The 18996-nt window shown below is 42.6% G+C and overlaps 1 pseudogene; it reads left to right on the forward strand.

The window, feature by feature from the left end:
* The first annotated feature begins 10720 nt into the window (after window positions 1–10720).
* On the forward strand, window positions 10721–18074 carry LOC139016023 (glyceraldehyde-3-phosphate dehydrogenase-like; annotated as a pseudogene).
* Window positions 18075–18996: the final 922 nt, after the last annotated feature.

Consider the following 18996-nt stretch of genomic DNA (forward strand, 5'->3'; position numbering starts at 1 on the left):
TGGAAACAGCCTAAGTGCCCATCAGCAGATGAGTGGATTAAAAAACTGTGGTACATCTACACAATGAAATACTATGCTGCTATAAAAAAAGACGGAACTCTTATCATTTGTAACAGCATGGACGGACTGCAGAGCATTGTGCTAAGCGAAATAAGCCAGTCAGAGAAAACAAATATCACATGATCTCACTCATTATGGAATATAATGAACAACATAAACTGATGAACAAAAACAGTGACAGAGAATCATCGATCAGAAGGTCAAAACTCAGAGGGAAGGTACGGGAGGGTGGGGGCAAGGGGGAGAGATCAACCAAAGGACTTGTATGCATGCATATAAGCCTAACCAATGGACACAGACAACAGGGGCGTGAGAGTATTTGCTGGGGGGTGGGAGCAGCCAGGTAGAGGTCAATGGGGAAAAAAGAAGCCTTATGTAATACTTTAAACAATAAAGAATTTAAATTAACAAAAGAGTATAAGTCAGCCCAGCTGATGTGGCTCAATGGTTGAGTGTCAACCTATGAACAAGGAGGTCATGGTTTAATTCCCAGTCAGGACACATGCCTGGGTTTCAGGCTCAACGCTCAGTAGGGGGCATGCATGAGGCAGCTGATCAATGATTCTCTCTAATCACTGATTTTCAATCTCTCCCTCTCCCTTCCTCTCTGAAATCAATTTTAAAAAAAAAAGAATATAAAGCAATTTTGAGACTTTTTAAAATGGAAATTGCTGCACTACATTGATATAAAGTAAAAATCTATGCCTAAATTAGTCTAGGAACTCTTTCAATACATATGAAATAAAAAGAATAAATTATAAAGCATTACTTCAGAGTTCATTTGTCATACTATTTTCTTTCTTGTGGAGCATAAAATAATGGCGCATCTTACAATCTAGTGGATTTTTAGATTCATTGAGAAATGAAACATATGCCCAGAAAATCTATAAATAATTACACCAAAGATATCTCACAATCCTACATATGCAAGTACATATTCATTTTAGAAAAGAATTTACCTCATGACTCCTTAATCACTAGCTTTTCTAGTGCATTTAACATGTAATCCTCGCTACAAATATTCTATTTACACTTACTCACACACCCATATCCGATTCACATTGTTAAGTTCAAATTTATCCAGAGATCTTTACTTGGCTTTTTTTTTTTTTTCATCCTAATGGGACTTCACTTCTTCTGGAAAGAGCTACACCCTACCTGGTGGTCGCACTGAGACATTTAACCCAGAGTCACCTTCACCGAGGCTCAGGGCCATCCCTGTCATCAGGCCAAGCTTGGAGGAACACTCGGCCATGGATCCGGGATGCAATCATAGGAGTTCTATTAAAACAAGAATTTAAATAAAATAGATCAGCAGTTTCATGGTACTTGGGACTCAACCACAAAAGAAAGTGGTTTTGTAAGGAAATGTTTACAATACTTATTAAGTGTACAATTGTATCTATATACTTGGCTTTCTCATTAATGCAGATATGAAATATATCTAAAAATGATTGGCATATATACTGTGTGTTGTGTGTATATATTGCATACACACAAATTATTAGTAAGCAAGAATCAACTTCACAGTTAATTTTTTTTCACATCTGTGGGCAATCTTACCTAATAAGTTACTCTTAAGATTTTCACAGATTAGTAAGTAAATAAACAAGAGATATAAAAAATTTAAGAGCTGGGGGTGGGGAGGGGTCAGGAAGTTGGCTACTCAGATCACAAATCAAAGAATGACTAGGAGATTTGTTTTTATTCACTATTCCCATGATTTGACACATACTAACGGAAAATATTCACTTTATATCACAACCAAATTTACTGCAACTCTATTAAAGAGTATAAAGAACCATGTCTATCCAGAAATGGCAGTAAAAATAATAAGCCCTGGTGCCATTAAATTTTTTAAAAAATCAGACTGTCCTCCACTCTTGACAAATTTAATAATAACAGTGTCTAACTTTTTTCTAACACAGAGAGAAAAGAAGAATGCCTGTGCGATGAAACTGTACCAAACCTTGCCTGCCGTGCTGACAGCATAGGCAGCTGAGCTTACCCATTGGCGAGCCAGGAAAGCCCTTCTTAGCCTCCTCTGCCCCGGCCTCACCTTCAGGACTAAAATCCCAAGACTAGAGACTGATTTGCTTAACAGTAAAAGAAAAATCCCCCTGAGGGAGATAAAATATTTGAAGCCTTTTGTTAGGTATTAACTAATAGAATTAAGTTTGTTAGCCTCTTCCCACGGGTCACGAGGGGCCTGGACATCTCTGAGAGGGTGCTGTGCTCCCTCTATCTGGATACAGCCTGAGCAGTTTCATTCTGGGGTCCCCCTGCATCCCTGGGTACTTCCAGAAAGCTGAGCGTAGGCCGTTGTAGTCTACTCGCCTCTGTCACTCTTCTCACCAAACATTAGGGTTGAGGAGGAATGGGAAGTTGTATTTTCAGTCTTGGGTAAAGTCTTTTCTGCTATTACTTCTGACCTAAATAAGTTGTATTTTTCATAATCCACTTCACAATCCATTGATAAAGTGTGGGAACAAAATCAAGAATTTTTTGTTCTCTTATCTTCTATATCCCAATGAGCACAAAACAAAAATTCATGATAACATGCCCTCTGACATCATAATTCTTCTATAACATGACTACTATGAACCCAAGTCCTCCATCCAGCTCCCATTCTCAAACAAGTTTAGGTTAATCATGATAACTTTCCCGGGAAAAGTGGGGTAATGAAATGAAAGGAAGGAAGAGAAAGACTGAATGGGAAGCCCGGCCAGCGTGGTTCAGTGGTTGAGCATCAACCTATGAACTAGGAGGTCACGGTTCAATTCCCAGACAGGGCACACGCCTGGGTTGCAGGGTCGATCCCTAGTGTGGGGTGTGCAGGAGGCAGGAGGCAGCTGATCAATGATTCTCTCTCATCATTGATTCTCTCTATATATCCCTCTCCTTTCCTCTCTGAAATCAATAAAAATATATTTAAAAAAAAAAAGACTGAATGGGAAGATGGCAGGCAAACCCTGACCAGAGAGCAGGGAGGAGGGTAGATTTCTGCCAACAAACCTGGAAATTTCTGCAATCCCCATTATAGTACTAGGAGTCCTATTCGGGGACAGGACTCAGACTGGTCCCATATATGTAAGCTGTAGTGAGCCCTACCTTCAGGATAATCCAGGCAGACCTGTGGAATTCCTGGCCAGTTAGCTATGCAGACTCATGCCAGGCATTTCACTACTCATAAAATAACTCAATCCCACAGTTTATTATTGAATATTTTAGATCTTCTCTTCCCATTCTTTATGGTAGATAGTTACAGTTGATATTATTGTACGTGCTTAATGTGAAAAAGGAAATTTTAAAAACACAGGAATAAAATAATTATGTTTTTATCTCAACAAATATCCTACTGCAAGGGGATAGTATTAGGTAGCATTAGGTCATCCAGGTATGACATCCTGGCAACCTGGACTGTGTTATGGCTGTGGGGCAGAGTAAGTTGATGTATTCTGAGCATTGTTTTAAAGTTAGAATCAACAGAACGTGAGGCTGGTTGGATGCAGCTTGTGAGAAAGGTCAAAGAGAACCCCCAGGTTTCTGACTTGTGCATCTGGGCAGATGGTGGTGGCATTTACTGAAATAGGGAGCACAGGAAGAAGGGGGATTTGAGCAGGGGGAGTGATGTGTACAGCTTTGGACCACTGGTTTTTAGATGCCTGTGGGACATCTCCGCAGATGTGGAGGACACAGCTGCAGAATAGAAGAGAAATCAGCCAGCTGTGCCAGAGTGACAAACTGTGCAGCTCTTTGTTCTCTGCAGCTGGGGGTGTGGGTGGGGGGTGGCTCTTAAAGATGGGCTGCCTGATTGGTAATCAAGTACATTAGAGTGGGGGCATAGCTCTCCGTTAGAGTGGCTGTAGGCCATTAACACACTCTGTAGCACTTTTCACTTACGTTGCTCTCAAACAAATAGCACATCCAGAAAGTTAAATGCCAGTTCCTCATCCATTAGCATCTACAATCAAAACTTGTCTTTCAAGAACATGTAGAGCAAAACAACATGGCATGCAGAGGTGCACAAGTGATTATTCCAGGCTAAGTGATGCTATTCATGAATCTCACAGGGTGTCTCCTTGTCATTGCTCATTAACCAACCTGCCTTGCTCTAAACCCTACGCTCAGCGGAGCCCGTGTCACCTTCCAGGAGAAATCACAGAAATAATTTAGCATGATGCCGATTAATGAACTCTGTGAAGCGTATTGTCTATCATATCATCAACAGCAATTACCCCCACCTGACACATTGCCTGACAAAAAGATCTCCTTTTTTCCTGAAATTAAAACCCAATGTAAGCTGAAAATACTTTAGTCACCGTGATAGGGCAGGGATACCAATATTTCAGTGTTGCAAAGCAACCTAAGTTAATTTGAACAATCAACACATTGTCAGGTTAAAAGTAAGTAAGGCTGTCACCTCCACAAACTCACTACCGGGTGGATGTTACAGCAGAAATCTTAGAACAAATCTTGCCGTGTATAGGAATTTAGGAGTAAACCGGAATAAAGCCTGGTTACTCTAAGAGAATTCCCTGCTCTCTGTCCTAGACACTGTACTCCAGCAATCACCTTGCAAGAAGAGTTCCCTATGAGACAGATGAATGATATTCTGAGAGCAAAATCAGCAGAACTTCCAGTTTTACTAGGTGGCACTAGGTGGTCTGGTCCTTCATTAAGAAGGGAACACAGAACCAAATGGAGTTCTAGACCTCCTTCCTAGTTCCAAATATGTGTCGTTGCTGTGCCTGCTGATTCTTATGGTTTATTTACTCAAGGGAGGTAGGGTCTACCAACTCTTTCTAGTTTATCGCATATTTTAAAAACTGAATTTCATCAATGAAATATTATTGTATACTAGAGGCCTGGTGCGCAGATTCATGCACCAGTAGAGTCCCTCGGCCTGGTCTGTGCCCTCTCACAATCTGGGACCCCTCAGGGGATGTCAGACTGCCAGTTTCGGCCTGATCCCCACAGGCCAGGGCCCCCTTCCCACTGAGATTTATCAGTCTGTTCCATGTTTCCATACCTGTGTGTTGAGCGTTGGCCACCTGGTGGTCAGTGCGCATCATAGCTACTGGCTGAACGGTCAAATGGTTGGCCAGTCGCTTAGGCTTTTATATATAGAGATTATTGCATATTATTAGTATAACACCCCTTATACTAATAATGCACAAGCAGACTTAGATGCCTATATTTACAACACTAGTGCTCAACTCTTTGGAATGTGGATTTTTAGTAAGAGAGCTTAAGTGCTGATTAACCAACCAATTCTGCCTAGAAGATGTACTCCTAGTTAAAGCATCTCAAAATGTTAGTTTAAGGCCCCAAGACTTAGATGACTGTTAAATTATGCCCATGTATTTCACATACTAAAGTAGTTTAATGTAGAAGTCACACATAAACAATATGACATTCAGGTTCTTATTTTTGTTGTTGCTTTGATGTTAAAAATAAGCTCTAACTGGTTTGGCTCAGTGGATAGAGCATTGGCCTGCGGACTGAGGGGTCCCAGGTTCCATTCCAGTCAAGGGCACATGCCAGGGTTGTGGGCTTGATCCCCAATAGGGGATGTGTAGGAGGCAGCTGATCCATGATTCTCTCTCATCATCGATGTTTCTATCTCTCTCTCCCTCTCCCTTCCTCTCTGAAATCAATAAAAATATTTAAAAAAAAAATAAAAGCAAAATCTCATAACAAGGGCTGTTTCAATTATCTTTTACTATGTAACAAACCATCTCAAAACTTAATGGCACCAAATATAAAGCATGGCAATTATAGTTCATAATACTGTATATATAGCTGAAAGTTTCTAAAGGAGTATATCTTAAACATTCTCATCACAAAAAGAAATGGTAATTATGTAATATAGTAGTTGTGCAAGCTATCAGCTAGGGTGGCAATCATTTCCAATATATAAGTGTATCAAAGCAACACGTTGTACACTTAAACAGTATAAACAATGTTTTTTGTTTTGTTTTTTTTTTGAGGGTTGCATAGGAGAAAATTTTTTTTTTAATTAAATCTTTATTGTTCAGATTATTACATTTGTTCCTCTTTTTTCCCCCCATAACTCCCCTCCTTCCAGCTCCCACCCCACCCTCCACCCTCACTCCCCACCCACTGTGTTCATCCATAGGTGCATGATTTTTGTCCAGTCACTTCCCGCATCTCCCACACCCCTTTCCCCCCCAAGAATAGTCAGTCTATTCCCTTTCTATGTCCCTGATTCTATTATAATCACCAGTTCATTCTGTACATCAGGTTATTTATTCACTTGATTCTTAGATTCATTTGTTGATAGATGCATGTTTGTTGTTCATAATTTGTATCTTTACCTTTTTCTTCTTCTTCCTCTTCTTAAAGGATACCTTTCAGCATTTCATATAATACTGGTTTGGCGGTGATGAACTCCTTTAGCTTTTCCTTATCTGTGAAGCTCTTTATCTGACCTTCAATTCTGAATGATAGCTTTGCTGGATAAAGTAATCTTGGTTGTAGGTTCTTGGTATTCAGCACTTTGAATATTTCTTTCCACTCCCTTCTGGCCTGCAAAGTTTCTGTTGAGAAATCAGCTGACAGTCGTATGGGTATTCCCTTGTAGGTAATTGAGCCTCTTTCTCTTGCTGCTTTTAAGATTTTCTCTTTGTCTTTTGCTCTTGGCATTTTAATGATGATGTGTCTTGGTGTGGTCCTCTTTGGATTCCTTTTGTTTGGGGTTCTCTGCGCTTCTTGGACCTGTAAGTCCATTTCTTTCTCCAGATGGGGGAAGTTTTCTGCCATTATTTCTTGAAATAGGTTTTCAATATCTTGCTGTCTCTCATCTTCTGGTACTCCAATAATTCTGATATTAGTCCGCTTAAAGCTGTCCCAGAGGCTCCTTACACTATCTTCACACTTTCGGATTCTTTTTTCATTTTGCTTTTCCAATTGGGTGTTTTTTGTCGAATCTTTGGTTTGATTCTTGTGCTCCTCTGGTCTGCTATTGGGTATAATATTCTTTATTTCAGTCCGTGTATGCTTACTTTCTAATTTCTTTATCGTAGCATCGAGGGTCTCATTAGTTTTCGTGAGGCTCTGCACAAATTTATGGCAAGCCCTCAAAATTGCGATTCTTAGCTCCATATCCTCCATTTCTGTCATGTTTTTTTGTCTCTGCATCTTTTATGCTTTCTTGGTGCACCCCCTTGTGGTCTCTGTGCGCAGTCTTGTTCTAGCCAAGCCTTAATTGTTGTAGTTAACACTAGAGGGATTTGACCACTAGGCCGACTGGCTATAGGAATCAGCTGTATGGAAAACGTCTGCCTTCTGGGGAGGCGCTAATCCAGCCTTTGCCTGAGGCGATCGGCAAATGGCTGTGCGCAGGGTTTGGGCGGGGCGGGATCAACAGGGCGGGCGGAGGGAGCAGTTATGGCCACGCTCAGTCCCGTTCCCAGAGGCTCTGCTTCTCAGAACCCCGGCAGCCGCTGCAAACCTCGGAGAGAAAGCTGCCCTCAGGTTCCAACTGATGCCGGATAATCCCGCTTCTCCCGTTTGAGTCTGGGTCCCTAGAGACTCGCCCGGATCTGGAGCCCAGAGTCAGAGACTCACTCCCGACAGAAAACGACAACCGCGCCCTCAGCCACCAGCCCGCTTTCGCGCGCACCTCGGTACCTTTGTATTTTCCACACTGCGCCGCCTCAGAGCCTCGATTTGCTGTTCTCTTTCCTTCTAGTTGTAGAGTCTCTCTTCAGCCAGCCTTCCTGTGGTTCTGGGTGATGTCCGTTCCGTCTTTTAGTTGTATTTTTGAAATGGTTGTTTGCGGCAGCTGTCTCCGGTGTTTACCTACGCCGCCATCTTGGTCTCCTCAGTATAAACAATGTTATATGTTAATTATATCTCAGTAAAAAACACATAATGGACCAATGCAATGGAGCAATAATCATTATTTCCTTTGTTCACAAGTTCACAATTTGGTCATGGCTAGTTGGGGGCAGCAACTCCCCTCTGGTTCAACTCCCCTCTGGGGCCTCAGCTGAGGAGCTTGGACAACAGGCAAGGGAGCGGGGGCTGGAACCATGGGAAGGCTCCTGACAAACCTGTCTGGTATCTGGACTGGAATGACTCAAATAGGGTTCAGTTGGAACTGTCCACCTGAATGAACATGGCCCCTCCGTGTGTGTGTTTTGGCCTCTGACAGAATGGTGGCTAGGTTCCCAGAAGAGCCATGCCCAGAGGGAGTGTTACAAGAGAACCAAAGAGCATGGCCTTTTCAGTCTTAGGTTCAGAAATCACATAGCCTCACTTCCTCAATGTTCTATGGTGAGAAGCGAGTTGCAAGCCACCCTGGGTTCAAGGGAGGGAAGTTAGGCTTAGACCCCACCACTAGTAGGGCAGCGGCAGATCACACTGCAGAAGAGCCGGGGTGATAGGAGATGTCATGATGGCCATCTTTGAAAAAACAATACATGATCGCTAGGTTCTTGTCCTCAAAGAACTCATAATTTAGTTGTGGAAGCAGAAAAAGAAATAAATAATCACGATACAATACAAAACGGCAACAGATTAGGGATCGGCAAACTACGCCTTGCCTCCTGTTTTTGTAAATAAATTTCCTGGAACACAGTCATGCTCATTCATTACGTGTTGTCTGTGACTGCTTTCACGCTACAGTGGCAGAGCTGAGTAGTTGCGGCAGATACCATATGGCCCACAACACCTAAAATATTTACTTTCTGGTCCATTAGAGAAAATGTTTACTAACCCCTGCAATAGATTCTAGTAAAAAAATGTTTGGCAGTATTGAGGGTGGGGGAAAAAGTAAATTTTTGTGGTATTTCAAAGGAGATGTCACAGAAAAGTAAAATTTAGACTGAATTTTATTCAATGACTTAATCCTATTTGCCTTGAGAAAAAAATTTAAGGCAGTTTACAAGGATATGGAAAGAATATGTAATGATCACCCAGCAGTGGCATTCAGAAAGAGTTATTCCAGGCAAAAGGAACAACAAGAAAACATGTCTAAGGAAATGAAAAGTGCGGTACATTCAGAGAACTTTGAAGAGTTCAGTGTACTGGACCATGTGGTGGACACTGCAGGGTGTGTAAGGAATGAGAGGTCATATGAGACCAAGAAATGTGAAGTCTGAAGCATTCAGCCAGAAAACTCTTGGGAGAGCAGTGATGGAGACTGGACCGAGGCAGGGACATTGAGAATGCAGAAGCAGGGTTACGACCAGACACTCCATTCCCTCACTTACTTAGATGTCTTTTCATTTGTGACCTCATCAGAAATGTCTTCTTTAATCAACGCATCTAAAATGGAAACTCCCTTCTTTTACTCTTTGTTCCCTTACCCTGCTTCATGTTTCCTCTTAGCACTACTACCAGCTACTATTATATATTTATTTGTCCATTGCCTACTTCCCCCTATTAGACATAACTTCTAAGGGGATGGACTTTTGTTTTGTTCATTGCCATTACCCCAGTGTCTGGAATCGAATGAACTCATTTTCTGAATGAATGAATGAATGAATAAATAGAAAAATGTCAGAAGTATGAACAGACTGTTGAATCTTAGAGGAAGGCAGCGGAGGGTGGGTGGGAAGAGATCAACCAATGAACTTGTATGCATGTATGCATAACCCATGGACACAGGCTATGGGGTGGTGAGGGCCTGGGAGGTGGGGAGGAGGACAGGAGCAGGCTGGAAGAGGTTAATGGGGTGGAAAAGGAGGACCTATGTAATACTTTCAACAATAAAGATTAAAAGGAAAATAAATAAATTTCTAAAAAGGAAAAATGTCAAAAAGCAGTGTCCACAATTCAGAGACAAACTGGATATGGGAGGTGGGAAGGGGAAAGCACTGAGAATCACTCAGTTGGCTGAGAAGAGGTTGAGGCCATCAACTAAGAGAAAGAGAACAAGTTTGGTGGAGAATGAGGCATTGGGTGGGAAGACTGCAAATTTGATTTTAGACAATATATTGAGTTCAAGTCACCTGTTCAGTAGGCAGCTGGGAATATGGATACAAACTTTAGGAGAAAAGCATTGGATGTGTAGGTTTGAGATCATGTGAGTATCAGTGATAATAAATACCCTGAAAGGATGTGAGATTAAAAAAAAGAGAAGCCTAAAGTAAGAAGAGAGATGATGACTGTACCTAGGAAGAGAAAGCATCTTTAAGGGACTGGCAGAGAAAAAGGAATCAAGGAGACTTGGGGGAGAGTCAGAGAAGAGAAACAGAGAAGAACTGGTGCCAAGAGAACCAAGATAGTATACAGTAGTCCTCCCTTATCCACGGGGGACATGTTCCAAGATTACCAGTGGGTACCTGAAACCATGGAGAGTAACCCCTATATATGCTATATTTTTCCCTTTACGTACATACCTATTATAAAATTTAATTTATAAATTAGGCACAATAAGAGATTAACAAAAATAACTAATAGAACAATTATGACAATATACTCTAATAAAATGTGGTCTCACTCTCTCAAAATATGTTATTGTACTGTACTCGCCTTTTCACTTACAAAAAAGCACTTTATGACTTCTCTTTGGCAGATTCAAACTGCTAGCATCACTACTCATGCACCTTGGGACCATTATTAAGTAAAATAAGGGTTACTTGAACACAAGCACTGTGATACCGCAACAGTCAATCTGATAACCAAGATGGTGACTACAAACTGCCTAACGTGTGGGGAACGTCAACAGCCTAGAGACACTGGACAAAGGATTCATGTCCTGGGCAGGATGGAGCAGGATATGGTGAGATTTCATCACACAACTTAGTTTGGCTCACAATTTAAAATTTATGAATTGTTTATTTCTGGATTTTCCATTTAATATTTTCTGACCATGATTGATCTCAGGTAACTGAAACCATGAAAAGTTAACCCAAAAATAAAGGGTGGGGAATACTGTATCTTCTAGAAATAAAATGACCAATAGATTCATATCCAGCAGAAGACTTGTGCTAGGACTAGTAAAAAACCACAAGAAGTTCCTAAAATGGTCCAAAAGCAACTCTTACTGTTTAACATTGTTTATAATTTATAAAATTTGCTGTAACTTCTATGACCTATTTTATTTTTGTAAAAAAAAATTTTCTGCTAGCTTTAGGGAAATAATACTCCTAGATCTAAAAACCGAAATTCTTTTTCTATAGTTGACAGCCTCTGTTGTCTCTACGAGCAAATAAATCCCTGGTAAAGGAGATGTTAATCCAAGTCCTTCTTCACTTGTTTGTGTTCCCTCTCTGTGTTTTCCCCTTTCCCTCTCCCAGTCTCACTGGTTCTATGTGTCTTTTCCTCAGAATAGGCGTGTGGCTAGACTTCAGATTTAGTGTGAGAAGAATGTGGTTTGAAGAGAGCTGTATTTCCCCAGACCGCAAAGATCTGTTCTCCCAGAAGCAGCAAGGATGTCACTCTGCCTCTTGGCACTACCCCTGCAGTGTATGTACCAGGGACGATGCCTCTTTGCCAAAGAGTCCCTCTTTTCTAGAAAATAGCTGAGGGATGAGCCCAAAGGGACTGTGCAGATTGTGAGGGCAGGTGAGCTGGGAGGCTGTGGGGAGGAGGCCAGGCTCGGTGGCTTTGTCTCCCTGTCTGGAATGGCTACTGTCAGGCAACCAAGGTCCCTGGGTTTAGCTATGGCGTGTACTGCCCACTCCTGCAGGAATGCTCACTGTATCTTTCTGCTCTTCCAGGATGAAGGGGGTGCCAGCAGCAACCTGATCCCTCCGCTCTCTGGGCTGAGACTCACAGTGAGCTGTGGGCTTCCAGCTCCAGGCTGTCCCCCTGGCACCGTCTCAGCTCTTTTCCCTTCCCACCTCCCGGGTTCACTCCCACTTGCCCACCCTCACGTGATCAATGCATGGATCTCTCAGACATGTTAGTGCATTGAGTAGGGAATCCTATGTTGAATTATAGCTGTTCAATTGTTGAAACTTCAAGTGGAGAGACCCAGGGAACTTCTCATGCCACTCCATCAAATGTGTGTGTGTGTGTGTGTGTGTTTTCTTTATTTCTTTGAATGGCTAAGTTTTTCTTTTCTATAGTTGTTTCTTCATTAACTATAGTTGTTTCCTAAAATTCAGTTTTTATTCTTCAGCCCTTTACTACACCCATCCTTGTCTCCTTTAGGTCTCTGTTCTCCTACAATTTCTAACTGGTCTTACAGTTTATGTTTTCTTTGAGTAGGGTGGTTATACAGAACATTAACATATGTAGTTATATACCAAACATTATATACAGTGTATTAGTAAGAATGCTACCAACTTAAGTCAGCAATCAGTTTAGATAATCCTTTTATATTGGAGTCAAAGAACATATTCTGACTTAGGGTATATTATTTTAAAAAAGCATTTTGAGAGAGAATACCTTAGACTTTTCTAAGGATGAGGTTGGGCAGAGTATAACTCAGATTCAAGAAAACACTAACTCAGGCTCTTCCGGATAAGACAGCAGAGTAGATGGGCACTGTGAAAGCCTGCTCCCATGATCCCCTCAAAATCACATCTAAATTACAGAACAATAAACCTGGAGAAACATCTGAAGACGAGCTGAACTGAAGTCCTAAAACTAAGGCTCTGAAGAAGCCACATCGAAGTTAACAGGAGTGTGGTGGTTGAGAAGCAGGAGGGATATCTAAACTGCAGAGGTCCCCCCAGAGGAGTGATGAGGTCCAAGCCCCGTGCCAGGTTCCCCAGGCTGGAGACCAGTGTTAGGAAGAGGAGCCCACAAAACATCCGGTTGTGAAAAATCAGCCAGTATTTCATGCGTTTGGGTGAGGCAGAAGGCTGCTAAAAACCCAGGCAACCTCTTAAAGGGCCCATGCCCTGACTCTTGCTAGCAGGAACTCACCATGAGCTCCTGCTAAGAGACAGAGGCTCAGAAGCTGCCAGACATACGGGGAGAAACCGAGTTGTGTGGCTTCAGGAAGAAGGCTGGAGGGTTGGCCACCAGGGTCTCAGTTGTTGAGCCCTCTGCCAATGCAGGCAGTCACCATCTTTACTGTGTTGACCAGCGCCCCCCGCCCCCCCGCCCCCCCCCCCAGCCACACACACACAAGGCCAAATATGAATCTGCATTAGTCTGGTGAACTCCACTGGCTCCACGCTAGGATCCCACCCCACCAAGAGGTACGCAGGCCCCAGGCAGTTGGCAGCTGGCCTCAGTGAACACTGTGACTTTGGCAGAGTGGTCTCAGGCTCAGCACTGACACCAAATCTGAAAATGCATTAACCTGGTCAACACAACTCACCCCACTCATTCTTGACTCCTTGAGACGCTGTATCACCCAAGTCACGTACTACCCAAGACTTTCAGTAGCTGAGCCTTACAGGCAACAGCAGATCTTGGGGCGTCTTGTGCCTTTTACTGACTTTCCCCAGGTTCAATCCTGGTGGCAGCCAGCTTCACTTTGCAGCGTGGCCTCCCCCACGTGCACCCAGGTCCAGCACAGCAACTACCAACCGCAGATCTCTTTGTAGCTCCCAACAGGTAGTCCCTGGCTGGTCACAGGCAGCATCTGACCCTGGCCTGCACCTCACCACGGGGAGTGAAATGGCTCCTTTATGGTCCTCCTATTCCCACTCTCTCTGCTTCAGTTATTTCTCGCCAGGTGAATCTTTTGTATGATTCTATGTTGCCCAAGTTCAAGAGTGCTCAAGGGCTTTCTATTGCCTGTCATATGAAAACCAAACAGAGAATTGGGACTTCAGTTTCTTCAATTGTAAAATGACTATACTGGTCTTGTGGAGTGGTTTTCAAGTGTAAGCAGCCCAAAACATACACCAGGTTAAAGTGGAGCCACTCAGACTGAAGCCTGAGAAGGAACCAGATGCTACCACTCCACCGCTGCCCCTCCCGCGCCTGCCAGCAGCCTCCACAGATAAATGACTGACCACAAAGACTTCTGAGTTTCTTTCTTGGAACTGCAATGTTCTAGAATTTACGGTCTCACTTTTAGAGACGGCTACGTTAGAGGAACATAAACTGAGACGTGGAACCTTCCATTCCAAGTCCGTTCACTTCTACATTTCAGTTTCTAAAGCTGCAATCTTCAAGTCCACATGGCATCGCACCCCCCACGGCAGCCATCTAACCGTCAATGCTTTGAGTCTGCCATTTGGGGAAGCCACCAATTGTGCACTGTACGATTCATAAATACACATGGAAAAAGAGAGAGGGGAGAAGAAAAGAAGAGGTGGAAGAGTTAAGAAAAAGGAGGAGAAAAAGCATCATCATCATCAACATCATCATCTGGAGCAACATGTACAGCAAAAGAGGAAAGACACATAACCTACTGTCTCCCATTAATGTTGCTGTCATCTTTATTCATGTATTCATGTTGGGGCAGAGGATATATCACAGTGAATCTTGGCCTTGGTGGCAAATATACTAATACTGCAATTTAAATGTGATAATCATAGAATTTTTAAAGCAGAACTGAGGAAACAAAAGGAGAAAAAGATCGTCTGGCATTAATTACAGTTCTTTTAATATTATTAAGAGGGAGGCAGTTCTAAGAAAAGCCACACAAAATCCCTGCAGGGAAAGAGGAACAATTTTTATGAGAAAAGAAAAAAAAATTATTTTTACTAAAATCTAAATCTACAACTCTGAAAATTATACCTCATTAAAAAATTTCTTGAAAAAGAAATTATTATTTTTCTGTAATTGTATACCTCAAACAGATAAAATGTTTGCTCTTTCTCTGGTATTTTATATAATAATGAAGATTATAGCAGACTTTGTAGCATTTTTAAATTGAATATTGTATTTTAATGAATAAATGGGATCGATTTATACCACTTAAAGTTGATGTCAACAAAATCTCCCTCCCAAAGCAGCTTTACATTTCAAATCCCATAGAGTGAAATTTAACCTTTTAACATCTGATCCAAAATATTATGTCAGCACATTTTTTCAAGGAGAACCTTTACCTGATGTAGCAGTCAGGTAAAGGATCACAACAACTCTTAGATTTCAATACCTTGACCCACCCAAGGTGCATGTCCTGCCCATAAACATACTCAACATGAGCCAACTGGGCAGTTCTGCTGATCCCAGTCTTCTAGGACAGTGATGGCGAACCTATGACACACGTGTCAGAGGTGACACTCGAACTCATTTTTTTGGTTGATCTTTCTTTGTTAAATGGCATTTAAATAGATAAATTAAATATCAAAAATATAAATCTTTGTTTTACTATGGTTGCAAATATCAACAAATTTCTATATGTGACACGGCACCAGAGTTAAGTTAGGGTTTTTCAAAATGCTGACACGCCGAGCTCAAAAGGTTCGCCATCACTGATCTAGGGGCAGGCTGACAAAGATTTATGTAAATATGTGCTTCCCAGTTACCCACGGCAGAAGGAAGGAAACGTGGCAATCATGACTCACTTCTGCTCACATTTCATGGGTCAAAACAAATCAATGATCACTCCTAACTTCAAAGGGGCTGGAGGATTGTTATCTTACTACCACCTTGTAGGAGAACTGGAGTATGTGTCACCAGCCTTATTGACCATCACGTCTGTTTTTGCTCTTTATCTTCCTTGGACTTTGGCACCATATAACACTCCACACTATCCGTCCCCTCATTTGGAACTCGTATCATCAACCCAACAAATATATTATCAACCAAACAGCAACAAAATATTTTATTCGTTTAAACCAGAGGTGGGGGACGTCTGGCTTTTGGGCTGTATAAGGCCCGTGAGATCATTTGGTCTGGCCCCGCCAAGGCATTAGGGGTGAGTTAATTAAATGTTTGACCAAATATAGCAGGCTAATTTTTTTAATATATATTTTATTTTATTTATTTATTTTTTAAATATATTTTATTGATCTTTCACAGAGAGGAAGGGAGAGAGATAGAGAGTTAGAAACATCGATGAGAGAGAAACATCGATCAGGTGCCTCTTGCACACCCCCTACTGGGGATGTGCCCGCAACCCAGGTACATGCCCTTGACCGGAATCGAACCCAGGACCTTTCAGTCCGCAGGCTGACGCTCTATCCACTGAGCCAACCGGTTTCGGCTTAATATATATTTTATTGATTTTTTACAGAGAGGAAGGGAGAGAGAGAGAGAGTTAGAAACATCGATGAGAGAGAAACATCAATCAGCTGCCTCCTGCACATCTCCTACTGGGGATGTGCCCGCAACCAAGGTACATGCCCTTGACCAGAATCGAACCTGGGACCTTTCAGTCCGCAGGCCGACGCTCTATCCACTGAGCCAAACCGGTTTGGGCATCAGGCTAATTTTTAAGTTGATAATTTTGTATGTCCTAAGAATGATGTTATAAATATTCAAATGGCCCTTGGCAGAAAAAAGGTTCCCTACTCATTTTCATATTAAAGCAAGATCTCTCTTTTTTTATTAAAAGCAACATCCTTAGTATATCTCATTTTGGCAAAGCCAGAAACTGTATGTAAGTTTCAAGAATAGAGGAGTTGGTAGTCCCACTATGACAGAGATGACAAGTTGTTCACCAAATGCTGATGACTCTCCCCACTTCTGTCATAGGTTAGAGTTGTTGAGTTGCAGCAGGAGATATTCTCAGGCCCTTGCAGTAGGTCTGGTTACATGACTGAGTTCCGGCCAATGTAATGTTGATGGAAGTGCCATTCACCACTTTCAGGCCCAGTCCATAAAAATCTCCCACTCTCATCTTCTGGCTGGATGTTGATGCCTGACGCAACCTAGAAAGCCACATTTTGAAGATGACAGAGCCTCTGACAGCCTGGTCTCCAGATGACTATAGTACCCAGACCTTCCACCAATCCTCTACCCTGCTAAGGATATATTTAAGCCTTTTTATTAAAAATAGTTTTGTTTTTAAAGTTTTAAAAAATAAACTTTTGTTATGATAAACTTTAATAGTGATGGGGGTAGTTAGAATAAACCGACAAAACACTCCAAAAGTATGAATTTTAAAAAATATTTTGGCTGGGCATCTTGTTCTTCAGACAGTCGTGTCTTCCTGTGCAGTGCCAGCTGCAACCCTGAGACATGATGGTGAAAGCTAGAGTGAACATATTTGGTTGTACTGGTGCCAGGTCACTAGGGCTGCTTTTAACTCTGGCAAAGTGGATATTGTCGCCATCAATGACCCCTTCATTGACCTCAACCAAATAGTCTATATGTTCCAGTAGGATTCTACTCAAGGCAAGTTCAAAGGCACAGTCAAGGCTGAGAACAGGAAGCTTGTCATCAATGGAAAGGCCATCTCCATCTTCGAGGAGCGAGCTCCTACCAACATCAAATGGGGTGATGCTGGTGCTGAGGATGTTGTGGAGTCCACCGGTGTCTTCACTACCATGGACAAGGCTGGGGTCACTTGAAGGGTGGAGCCAAGAGGGTCATCATTTCTGTCCCTTCTGTGGGTGCCCCCATGTTTGTGATGGGTGTGAACCATGACAAGTATGACAACTCCCTCAAGATTGTCAGCAATGTCTCCTGCACCACCAACTGCTCGGCCCCCCTGGCCAAAGTCATCCATTTTAACTTTGGCGTCATGGAGGGACTCATGACCACAGTCCATGCCATCACTGCCACCCAGAAGACCATGAATAGCCCCCCTGAAAAGCTGTGGCATGATGACCAAGGGGCTGCCCAGAACATCATTTCTGGTTCTATTGGTGCTGCCAAGGCTGTGTGCAAGGTCATCCCTGAGCTGAATGGGAAGCTCACTGGCATTGCCTCCATGTCCCCACCGCCAATGTGTGGGTTATGGACCTGCCCTGCCGCCTAGACAAAGCTGCCAAATATGATGACATCAAGAAGGTAGTGAAGCAGGCATCAGAGGGCCCCCTCCAGGGCATCCTGGGCTGTACTGAGGACCAGTTGTCTCCTGCGACTTTCCAGGGACACCCACTCCACCTTCAATGCCGGGGGCTGGCATTGCCTTCAATGACCCCTTTGTCAAGTTCATTTCCTGGTCTGACAATGAATTTGACTACAGCAACAGGGTTGTGGACTTCATGGTCCACATGGCCTCCAAGGAGTAAGAGCCCACTGGACCCCCATCCTTAGCAAGAAGAAGAGAAGCCCTTAGCTGCTGGGGGGTCCTTGCTCCAAACTGATCCCCCAACACACTGAGGGAGAATCCACTAGTTGGAAACTATCTCCACAGTTTCCATCCCAGATCCCCTGAAGAAGGGGAGAGGTTTAGGGAGCCCTACCTTAACATGCATAATCAATAAAGTTCACTGAACCCAGCCAAAAACAAATGTTTTGGTTGGCCTTCACAGTGTTATCTTTAGCTTCCTACTATTTCTCTCTGCTCTCTTATGTGTATTCTCTGGATTATTGCTTTGCTTGATTAGAAGAGAATTTCTCAGCAAGTGGAAGAAAGAACTGCATTATTGTAGAGGAGTTTGGAGTAGTCAACAGGGAGGACTGCCAGTTTCTGGTTTTGTAAAACCTACTAACCACCACAGAAGCAAGATATAAGCACAATGTCAATGACTGCCTAAGGCTGACAGGCCATATTCTAAGTGTCTCATGATAGAAATAATTCATAATGCATGAGATTAGATATATAATGGCACTTAAATTTTATCATGCTCATCAAAGCCCTATCATCTCTAATATGTTGTGGCAAACATAATACTATGGCTTTGCGGAACTATTTTCGTTTCCCTCTGGACACACTGATAGGCTGCATTTCCCAGCCAACCTTGGAGGACTCAAGGCCCACGGGGAGAGCTGAACCACTAGTTGGAAGGAGTTGGATCCTGAATAAATGCTTAAAACATTTGCCACGCCACCCAACCAACTTGGGACTGTGATATGAGAAAGATATAAACCACTGAAATTTTGTTCTAGTGATTAACACAGCATACCCTGAGGAATACATTAGGATTGCTGTATGTGCATCAAAGAACTCTGTGAAAGGTTAAAACTGAAGGGGCCCTAGCCAGTTTGGCT

This window comes from Myotis yumanensis, unplaced genomic scaffold (assembly GCF_028538775.1).
Source record: "Myotis yumanensis isolate MYYU_CA2020_CCGP unplaced genomic scaffold, mMyoYum1.0.hap1 SCAF_9, whole genome shotgun sequence".
NCBI classification, from domain to species: domain Eukaryota; kingdom Metazoa; phylum Chordata; class Mammalia; order Chiroptera; family Vespertilionidae; genus Myotis; species Myotis yumanensis.